The sequence below is a fragment of the Rhipicephalus microplus genome, chromosome 2 (assembly GCF_043290135.1).
Source record: "Rhipicephalus microplus isolate Deutch F79 chromosome 2, USDA_Rmic, whole genome shotgun sequence".
In the NCBI taxonomy this organism is placed as follows: Eukaryota; Metazoa; Arthropoda; class Arachnida; order Ixodida; family Ixodidae; genus Rhipicephalus; species Rhipicephalus microplus.
In genome coordinates, this window is record NC_134701.1 from 191,856,082 (window position 1) to 191,868,260 (window position 12,179).

A 12,179-nucleotide genomic window follows, 5' to 3' on the forward strand; every position below is an offset into this window, starting at 1 on the left:
GATGACCGCCCAGCTGTACCTGGAGCTGCTGAAGGTTTTTTAGCTGTACAGCCATTTGTATAAAATGCAATCGCGATGGTTCAATGAGTTCAGCATGCTTATCTATATAAACTCTGCATACTCGTTCATAAAAATAGGTCAACATGCATGAATGAATTTAACCTCTATTTCGTAGAAAAGAATGATTCTTTTAGCGGCAGTTTGCGATCAGGTACCGAAGAGATGGTAGGTTGATCAGCATAAGCGTATCAAACAAACAACAGTTCATGTGAACAAGTCTGCGTCAAAGGCTTAACGAAATTACTCTCGCGCAAAAGGGTCGATAATCTTCTACACCATTTTGATGCAGGCCCCTAAGACTAGCAGAGGCATTGAGTTGCACTTGGGTGGTTCGATTGATATGTGGGGTTTAACGTCCCTAAACCATCATATGAATATGAGAAACTTTATAGTGAAGGACTACGGAAATTTCAATCTAACGTGCACCAAAATCTGAGCACACAGACCTACAGCATTTCCGCTTCTATCGAAAATGCAGCCGCCACCGGGATTCGATCCTGCGACCTGCGGGTCAGCAGCCGAGTACCTTAGCCACTAGACCACCGTCGCAGGGCTTGCATTTGGGTGGCGAGATAACGTATGCTGTAGAAATTTAAAGTAATTTGCCTTACTTGTCACTTATATAGACCATTTATGCTAAGTAGTTTCAAGCACCACTTCGACTGCTGCGAGTGAATCTGGCACTTGAAACTCATAGAAAAAATACGCCGTACAGCTGTCATTTCTGGCTAGGAATAACGTTAGCTTATGCAATATAGCAGAGTTAATGGCTAAAATAACAATCAATGATCGCAGCATGATAATTGCGCATGAAGCTTGTAGTTTATTGCTTCCCACCTTCTGCAAAATGCTCATCCATAATTCTTCATCATCGTCAGCCACGCGCAGCATCAACAAAGCGCCCATATTAGCTTACAGATATATAGCGGGTACGTCACTTATCCGCAGAAAGATCAATAATGGCATATTTGGTGCTCTCCTATTTCACACAAAAATTAATTTACGGCGTAGCCGATTACTTGCGGATAAAAAAACTTCAAATAGAGTTGGCCATGCTGCAACACGAGGCAGCGTTCAGACTTCACCTTGGGCAGTATTGTATTTGTCGGTGTTTTTTTTTCAAAAAATAAACACACGTCTTTATTTTTAGTTGTTAGCTTGTTAGTGGTATCCAAGTTTCGGCGAGAGTAGCCGAGTTCCATGTTGCTCTATGCCCGTTACATAATGGCGACAATAAAGGACAGTGACACTGTAAATATAGAATAACCTTGCTCGGGAATTTTTGCTACTTATTCCACAGTGAAACACTGTTATGAAGTTTTAATATGTGCAACCAAAGCATTTTACAGCGTACACAGCCCTTGTGTAATTCGCAATTTTCTACCACGTTCTCGTCTTTAAATGAAATGTCAACTACTTTGATTTTGATTTAAAGGCTTAAAATCGAGTTGTAAGTTACTTCGACGAGTATCGCTTACACCGCTGAATCATGTGCGTTAAATTGCTGCTAAATGACGGTATTTCTTTAGTTCACCCTAATCAGCGCTATAAAGCAATTGGTGTGAATTCAGCTTGATGAGTAATCAATAATCAGCACATAGTGTGAGATACATGCTTCAAATCCCTTTTCGCACGTTTTATTTACACACTTACAAGCAGTGGTTGTGGTGATGAAGAAACGCAAAGCTGGATAATAAAAATAATATATACGCTATATATCGACAAGAAATGTTAACTAGTATTTTCGGTTCCTTTGAAATTTAGTGATCATTGCAAATTCTCGCCTTCGTTTATCCAACAGTCTCCCTTAGAAAGCAGACACTAACTGCAGTGTGCATATTAAGAGACACAGTGCAAATCGTACTCAATGAGCAAATATGAACAGCAAAGTGGTCGTAACACTTACAAATGAACCTTTTAAAGTGACTCAAAACGCCCCATCCACTGTCATAATAAAAATGTAAAGAAAAACAATAAAACCCATCAACTACTGTCTGGTTAGGTCGAAAAAGGCAATAATGAAACCGCTGAGTTAGATTTACCTGTACTTGTACTGTTCTTGTATAACGCAATAGCAATCGAGCTGTTCAAAGTTACATTTATGCAAAAGATCAACGTTGAATTTCGTAATCTTTGTTTAATTGCCGCCAACACCAAATCGACATCTTTACTCTCATTTTCTTTTATTTATGAATATTCGTCCTACTTTCATTTTGTTCACTTTATGACAAAACCTTTTCACTACATTTTTGATAAATGAGATCATATCGTTTAATTTCGATGCTTAACGTAAACTACCTTTCTTGCGAGCGTGATGCCTACAAATACGTCAGATTCAGTGCAACGAGAAAGATTGCAAAAAGCATATACCAATAAAAAAAAGCGAAGTCTATTGTGAAAAATTTTATTTGCAACATGTTACATTCTTTTCCTAGAAGACCTTTATGCCATCGTTCCCATCGTAATATAAAACCGACATGGCCTCCATGAACCGTCTTTCAGGGAACACTGGCTCGCGGTCCTTCGCTTTTGTGCTGTTGTCAAAGGGTAGTTCCTGCATCGAATAACCTATTTTTTTATTGTATGGATCATCGTTCTGGAACGTTGCTTTGGCACGCGCGCACAAAAGTTCGCATTTTAGTACTGGCCATACGCCCTTTTATGGCGCCCAACCGAGAACAGCCAACAATCACGAAATAGAGTAAAGAGCTTATAGAATAGCCCTGAAGTGTCACAGATACTAGGAGATGCCGACAACCTATATAATGCGCAGAGAGTACAAAAGGTAGGCAACGCATTATGTGCTTCTTTCTTAAACATGTCAAAGCAGTTATTTCTCAACAGTGTATATACTTTTTCGTGCTTGAGGCCGAAATAATATAGCGCCGGCCACGCGTGACAGCACCCTTTATTTGATCTGCTTCTATATTCGGGAATTTTTGTATAAAAGCAGCTGTGCAAGTATGCACACTATAAGATTAGTTCACTTTTATATTTATTGTTACGGTGACAGCTATAAGGTTTTAATAAAAGTGCAGTGATGAACGACGCCGGCACTAACTTATATTAGAAATTTGCTGTATGCGTGAAGTGAACATATCAGCAAGTTTTACCCTAACTGCCGCTTTCTTCTTCTCTTTAAAGCGAAACCTTAAATGCCTCATCAAGTACAAAAAGTGAATGCCAAGAACAGTTGTCGTTTTGAAGGACCCAATATAAGTTTATCCAATCCAAGAATGGTTGTGTCACCGTGAACAAGAGTGATGCAAAAAAAAAACATACAATAATCACGTGAAGACATTTCCACATGCCATCCTTCGGGTGTACAGAATTCGCAGAATTTGTGACGTCACCATGGTGTCACCATGATATCAACTAACGCACAGTCACATTATCATATGATACCATTACTTCACAGAAAAGAGACCGATCATGGAGGCAGTGCGAAACTAGGTGATGTGGAGAAAGGTTGAAATGCCTCGGATCCTGTAAGCAGTGCTGAACCTGGTTAGGCGCAGAAACCTTTCGCAGGGGGAGGGGTACTGGAGGATCGATAGACCGGTTAATTGAGAAAAAAAGGCAACTTTTACCTTCGAGATGCATTGTGCGAATGAGTAATAAACCCTGTCAGTTTCTTTTCTTTACCTTTGTGATACTGTACCCTTTTTCATCCATTGTAGGGTAAAAAAATTGGGCCCGTATCTGCATGTTACACCGCCAATGTCGTACGATAGTCTTGCGTCTGCAGAGAGCGAACAAAACGTTTATTTGATGTTCTTCGGAATTAAAATTGGTGAGCGGTATTCAGGAGGCGCTGTGTTAGAGTGCATCGAGCGTGCAGCGAAGATGAATGAGCGCATCAAGTAACGTCACACGTGAGACATGAGCGCAATCTGGCAGTTATCTTGAAAAACGAAGTGCGGTGGCCTGCGTGCCCGTCTCGGAGGTGATAAGGTGTAGAACGCAAGTTGACGGGTAGGTGCCACCACCGTGCCTTTTAGCAAAGCGTTGGAAACACTTGCCTTTTCGTGCAAGCATCGCATGGTCAGTACGTGCAAATTTACGGTCAGTACGTGCAAATTTGTCCAGGCTTCATTTCTACTGCCTAGTCACAAAAACCGTTTGCAATAAAGTTTGCGTACGAAAAAATGAAGCAAGTTTCAATTTTATATAACCTCATACTACTTTGTATCACATTCAGAAAATAAGCGTCGCGAATCTCAAGAACGTGATCAATCCGAAGCAGTTCCGAAGCCTGTACTTCCCATTATTCCCATGCGGGTACAAGCACCGCTAAAAGCATAGAGTTTCCTAAAATTAACTACAGGGGACTCTGGCGTGGCCATCCTTCAGCGACCATGGGAATTATGGGTGATGCACACATTTGCCTAGTGTTCGTACTTGCGGGCAGCGAATTGTACTTGCGGCTTTGTTTCCTGCTGGTTACGGTTTAGTTTTAAAGAAAAGAACGAACCCTTTTCAACTTCGTAACCTGATTTGAAGAGATAAGCTTTAAAAAAAATAAGGTGGTGAAGCACAACCGCTGAATATTTGCTGATTTTTTGTTTCGTCAGAAGACAGCTCCAAGCCACACGAACACACGCGGAGCCAAAAGCAGGCCAGAAGTACGAACATTAGACAAAGTTATGTACTACCCATCATTCCCATGCTCGCTGAAGCGCCGTGCGTTGCAGCTCCCGTAGACACAAGCGCCAGAGTTCCCTCTAGTGTATATCAGGAAACTCTATGGCTAAAGGAGCCCGCGTAGACACTAGCGCCAGTTTCCGCTCTAGGTATTATTTTATGAAAGTCTATGCAGTGAAGAAACGAAAGAAAAACAAAAACGGTATGCCGACGAGCTGCGTCACGGTTGGATGTGAGTCGCGCCTCACAACTTGGTTTTGTTTGTTGGCGCACATCCCAGCTCTCAGAGCTTATCGCGGAAGTTACGTCTTGACGTCGCTATAATTTTACCCATAATGTCGACATCGGCCTACCTGTGTTTACAAACATGGAGTGGGTCTATAGGGGCTGCAGTGCTTCCTATCCAATTCGATAAACATTACATATGTACTTTTTTAATACAGCCGTCACGTCGGGTTGACAGCAATTGTGGTACTCGCCATGCGCTAAAGTTGACTTATGTAGCATTGGGCCAGCATCCTCGCAAGTATCAACGCTTAATATCAGCTTCTGATGTTGCTAATACGCATTTTGCAGTTGGCATCATTGCGCGAGTGCAAAGAACTGGTTATATAAACATCTGCAAGTCTTCAACATGTCCGTGCGTGCAATATTTGTACATATTTTTAGCATCGTTTCATGTCATGTCGCTCATAAAAAACATAGCAACACAGTCACCTTCCCTCCGCATGCTTCGCATTACGTCGATTCCCGGGTACGTGGGATCTACTGATCTTTTTTTGACCGTGCACGCTAGCTACTAGAGCTGGAAACACACACCGCGTCAAGTAAACACACAACGTCAAGTAACACCAAATTTGGTATATGTGGGGCTAGCAAAACGGCCACGAGCGCATCATGAAGGGCCCAATATAATCTAAAGTAGCGTTGACGCATGCGTACGCTGGGCACAGCGACGCTACGTTAGCAAAACGCGAGCACCCTATAGTCTGACGCCAGCCGTGACCAGCGTGCGTCGGCGCGGCCAGACGGCAAGCGGCACAAAATGCGACATGCTGCGTTTTGCGACAATTCATTACCAAGACAACAGTGCATCTCCCTCTTTTCGTGACGAAGGGACACCGGACGTTCTGAAACACGCATGCGTCAAAGCAACGCAGCGCGGCGCACGCCTGCATGCGGGTATATGGCAGGACCGGCGCATGTCGTGGCAACGCCGGAGTGACACGCCAAAATGAACGCCGGTGAGCACGCACACCCCGTCACGTCGAAATGTTTTGACTCCTTGGCCGTGGCGTGTAGTCACGTTCTCATATGGCACGCATCTCATGATAATCATGTTTGCACCGGTCACATACTTTCGGCATCCATTGGCGTCACGTGGTACCAAATTTGGCATACGTGAAGCTAGCGAAACGGCCGCGAGCGCATCATGAGTGTGCCATGCAGTCATGTTGTTACAAGACACGCATGTCGTGATTATCATGTTTGAATGTGTCATTTACCTATGTCGTCCGTTTGCGTCGCATAATACCGGGTTTAGTACATGTTAAGCTGGCGAAACGGTTGCAAGCGCATCATGAGCGTAGTATGTAGTCATGCCGTTACATAACACTCATCTTATGTTTATCATGTTTGCACCAGCCCCGCCGCGGTGGTCTAGTGGCTAAGGTACTCGGCTGCTGACCCGCAGGTCGCGCGATCAAATCCCGGCTGCGGCGGCTGCATTTCTGATGGAGGCGGAAATGTTGTAGACCCGTGTGCTCAGATTTGGGTGCACGTTAAAGATCCCCAGGTGGTCGAAAATTCTGGAGCCCTCCACTACGGCGTCTCTCATAATCATATGGTGGTTTTGGAACGTTTAAACCCCACATATCAATCAAACATGTTTTCACCAGTGTCATACCTTCGTCATCCAATCACGTCCCGTACTACCAAATTTGGTATAAGTGAAGCTAGCCAAACGGCCGCGAGCGCATCATGAGTGTGGCATATAGTCATGTTGTTAGATGACACGCATGTCATGATTTTCATGGTATGGTCTATCGCTTGTATTTGCCATGTAATCATGTCATACCATACCAGTTTTGCAACTTGCCGTGTGAACGAAACCACGGCAAAAGCTGCAAGTCCATGGAGTGTAAGCCATGTTATTCATGACATATGTGATGATTTTCATGTTATGACAAGTGAAATGTGTTCTTCATGCAGTCATGTTATGGCAGGACAAGTTTGGTATCGATACAATTATCGAAACGGCCAGGAGAGCTAAATGTCATAGGCGGCTAGATAGATAGATAGATACATAGATACATAGATAGATAGATAGATAGATAGATAGATAGATAGATAGATAGATAGATAGATACGCTCAAGGTCGCCGAAGTTTGCTAAGAAATGCTTCGCATATGAAACCAATGGCCGGAGATGATGTGACCTTTTTGCTGCGCCACAGTCTAGGTTAATAACTGTGAACTGACTGAAATACCAACTCAATTCGCAAAAATACTCTACATTTTCTGTTTTAAACTTCTGTTCTTACGCCTAAGAGTGTACATCCAATAAATGTTTTTTGAAGTGTAATAAACGCTTTCTGCGTACCACACACAACATGGTTAACGTTCCGTAAGTCATCTATCAAGTTAACACCAATGGTGTTCTCTAGCTGAGTCATTCAAGTGGTTCGTTAAAGCGAGATCTTGACAGAGTTTTTTAGCAGTGCACACCATACGACGTAACTGTTTGACTTTTCTTGGAAAGCCATGCAGCAAGTCTGACTTTTTGCTTCACGGGACGGCTTTAAGCTCTCCCATAGTAGAGTATCCTATACTCTAAATCGTTACCCACTTTCTCTACACCCCCCCCCCCCCCCCCGGCCCCCTGGCCTGCGCTTTTGTTCACTCCTCTCTCTGCGCAAGGGACGGTGTTCTGCTCTCCCATAGTAGAAGAGTACCTAGTACTCAAAATCGTTAACCACTTGTAAGTGCGAATGCACTTTACAAGCGACCCTGAATCCGCCGTCCACGTAGCGGTCCGCCTTCTCCTAGCAACGGCACCAGGAGCGGAGAGAAGTGTCTGTAGCAACGGCGCAGCGGCGTCACACACCACGTGATTGCGCGAGCCCGTGCAGCCCCGACTTGCTCGAGATCGGCAAGTCGCCATAGGTATAGATCCATCGCAGGCATCGACCGCGACTGCGATACCTCCAACAACGAGTACAACGCAATCGAATGTGAACATTGCACGCGTAGTTGAACATGTCGCGCCGGTTGAAGACAAGGAAGCGCGGCGAAGGGCCCGTGATGCCGAGCGCAAGCGGGCGAAGCGGGCCGCTGACATAAACATCATTATAGTGCGAATTTACTCTCACATATATACGCGTAAACTGACCAAGATTTCCTGTGAGGGTCTAATGGTTCCCGGGAATTGCAATGTGATCACACAGGGGAGTTTACGTTAACTCACTGGCGAATGCCAACGGATTTTAACTTTACTCCCCCTCATAGCGTCATACCGTGCATTCGCACCTAACCATGTTCAACCTCGGGGAAACGCTTGGGAGTATTTTTTTCTATACGCACAGCTCTTCCTCAAGAAGTGTTAGGCCCACGGGATGGCTTGATGATCTCCCATAGAAGAGTATCATCGTTATTCCTTAACCACTTTTCTACCCCCCCCCCCCCCCTGTACACTGCACTTGCTGCAGTTGGCTTTGGGACCTTTCATTGCTCGCCCACAGTAGAGTGCATCGTACTCTAATAAGTCGTACATTGGTCGTAAACACATGCTAAATATTCTGCGTCTCATGCTTTTGCTGTAGGCTTTTTTTACAGTGAAAGCTGTTAGCAGATCGAAACATGAGTCACGCGCGGCGTGGTAGTTGTCCGCCACCGCCAGTGTTCGTAACCAGTATCGAAAGAAAAAAAAACTCAGGAAGCACAAAGCACAAATTACACAGTGGTATACAGACCCAGGTCCACTGCGTGCCAGCCCAGTATTTTGCCACTCACCTACGCCAGTGCTTGGAACTCGTTTTTAAACTGGCCTTACACAGTCTTGATGTTTGGAAAGGAACTGCGTTAATATCAGTGTGAAAGCGTTTTAGAACATCAAGGGAACAGGCAGGTGTCACCCAATGCGGATTACAAAACGAGTTGGTCGTCCGATGCTCCAATTCATTAAAAACCTCTTCTTGATCACCTATAAACTGTGGCGTATACCCATTTCAGTAATAATTCTTGATCGTCGTCAATCTCTACATAAAACAATTGCACAAACTTCCTAACAAGTGTGTAGCGGATACCAAGCTTCTCCGAACAATGACGAAGGATAGTATTGTGAATGCTGGCCTACTGCGCAAAAATTAGAAATAGTTATGCCATAGTGGGTACCCAGCAGTGTGTTTGTAGCAGTTACCCAAAAATTGTTTAGAAAAGGCTCTGAAAGGCCGCTGTTCTAGCTTTCACTGTGACTGGGCTGTGCGTTCTGCGCGAACCAGGCGTTCTTTTGTTGTTGTTTTTTGTTCTATCTGTTTTAGAAAAGCACTTATAAATGCACCTTGAATAAAACTTTCTGTTCGAGGGCTGAAATCACAAGTTGACCCAATTACACCACCTGCAACGCACTCCCTTTAGTCAAACATGCTCCCAAACTTTGCATTGCAGAATTCGATATGGTGATTACTTTGAATACGCACTGTGTCTTTGTTGACTCATCAGACCTCATACTGAGTAGTCAGTATGACTACTCAGTATGAGTAGTCAGTATGAGTAGTCAGCAGTATGACTGAGCTGACTACTCAGTCATACTGAGTAGCCAGCCCTAGTTTAAAACTACCGTAAAGGCTACAGCAGAGCTATAATACTAGAATCGAAAACTGGCAAAAAAAGCTAGAAAACTGAACGAGCTTATCATACATAGTTGTTAATCAATAAATATCATCACGCGACAGCTAAATTTCCGACCTTATTCGTCCACGTTGCCGTATTGTAGATCGTTTTATTCGTTGATGTACAAATAAAAAATAAATTGTCAGAGTGAAGCAGTGAAGAATACTTTAAAGCTTTTGATTACACTCCTGCTATATAACATAGCAGCAAAAGCAGAACACCAGAAAGGGACTTTCTTCTTAGTTTCCTTCAATTTTTTCTAACACTTCAACAAAGCAGCGGTCAAAATGGAAATCATACAGCTCTGACGAATGGGAAATCATTGTAAGTACGGGATTTTCTTCGAGGAATCAACAAAAGATACACGAAAGAAGAACACCAAACACACAAGAAAGGAAGATATCACGGACAACAGCGGTGACAAGATTAATAGTTTCTCGTTGGAACATCTTTCTCACTGTCAAGAAGCGACCCTTTCGCCCATACTTATCAGCGCGAAATTGCACAACAGCTATCGTCGTCTTCTGTTTTATGTTGTACGAATATCAGCGGCACATCGCTTATTACTCTGCACTGCGCATTTGTTCTGTTGCTGCTGCTTGCTGCAGCTGTTGCAGACATTTCTCGTCCTGGATCCAGCAATCGTATATATTTCTCGGGTCTCTCAACTGTGGTGTTACAAAACAACACCGAAAAGTCACAAGCACTGCCTGGAAAAGATATCAAGGGCTGCCGTCATTCAGCTCGTAGAAGTGCATCGGCTCTGTTGATCCTTACACACTCGACGTCTGGCTGCAGCTTGCTGAGGCAGTAAATCAAATGAAGTAGGTGCCGATTTGAAACGATTCGAAAAAAGTGGTGCTGTGAAACTTCCTGCACTAGAATGAACTTCGAAGGGGTTTATTTCCGCTACTTTGCCCGAAACTGTTTCTGTTTCACTTTTCTTGCAGGAATGAAGCATCACCAGGACAGGCTCTTACCAATCCAAATTTAAAAATGGCACCATCGGAATAAACTTCGCTAGACTTCAGTTTATATATTTAAATATGCGAGAGGCAGCAATGGTAAAGCTTTTAGAAATGCAAAATCCCACTCTAAACACGTTCTTTTGTTAAAGTAGCTTTATGTTTTATAAAGCTACTTTAGAAAAATAACAGGCCTATATATTGATTTATTGTTGCATTTGTTACGCTCTTATAAGCTTTACCAACTCAGAATGCTTTCAATTGAATGCTCAGAGCTTTTGAATGCAGAACATGACGTCTGCCTGATGAATGAAGTTCACCTCGCCAGAAAATAGTCCATGGCGACACGAGAACACACAAATGGCACTAAGTATTTCATAATCCTCTCTCAAGAGATTATTAGGTAACGAAAATGGCATCGCTTATAAGCAAGCCACAATTACAAAATACCACTGTTTCTAAATTTTCACGTCTTCACGAAGTTGACTTGCTCACCGGCCACTCTGATGAAGTGGCTGGTTCAGAAAATTATTAGCTCTTGCGTTTTATGCATCATGGCATCAACCACAGGCCGTGCATTCCTATAGCACAACACTTTAACTATAGGGCAACAGATGTCACGTGCACGGCATGTGGGTTGCGGACAGTCCTTCCTAAGAGCTCCTGGAAGCACATCCCAGAGTAAGATTTCATCTTTGCCACTTCGAAAACAATGAACCGACATGCTTTCTGAATTCGCACTGCAGAAACCGTATTAACTTTGTAAATCGTGGAAGCTTGAGGGAATGGTCCAATTTAAGTAAGAACGTTGGTTTACGCAAATTCTTCCGAGCCAGTTCAAAGGAGAATTGACTCATAATTTCAAAAGTGAGATAATTAGTCAAATAGATTTCTTGGAAGATATACGTAACATTCACAAAATATGAGAGAGACAGAATGGCAGCATATTCACGGGATGAATGATGGAGAGTGGGGCGAAGCATCCGTCCGTCGATTCGTTCTTGCTTCCGTCCGTCCATGCGTCCGCCTGTGTGACCATTCGTGTGTCCATCCACCCGTCCATGTGTGCGTCTGTCTATGCGTCCGCACGTCCATCCATGCGTCCGTCCCTGCGTTCGTCCATGCATCCGCCTTGCGTCCGTACATGTGTCCATTCGTCCGTGCAAGCATCCGTGCATCTGTCCATGCATTTGTCTGTGTGTCCGTTCGTCCATATAGTCAACACTCCAAGTACCACCATCTTGCATCTTTTGATCATATATTACGCATATAGAAGCACCACCATCCAGCAGACATCGCAAGGACTAAACGAGAGGTGGCACACACACTTTCTTGCGGCTTACGCCTCGTGTCTATTTCCCACCTTTAACCATCTCGAGTTCATGGTATATACTAGTTATCTGTATTGAAGGCACTGCGGCCCAACGCTCGCTAAACCTTTCTAAAACCATGGAAGTTACGCCCAGCGAGTATAACGTAGCAACCCTCTTGTCAGATATTGCTTAATGTACATACCAATGGGTGCTAATGGAAAATGAGAGAAGGAAACATTTTAATTTTAATTAACGCGCACGATGCGAATTTTTTATTGTTCAACAACGCACAGGAGAAATCTTCCACG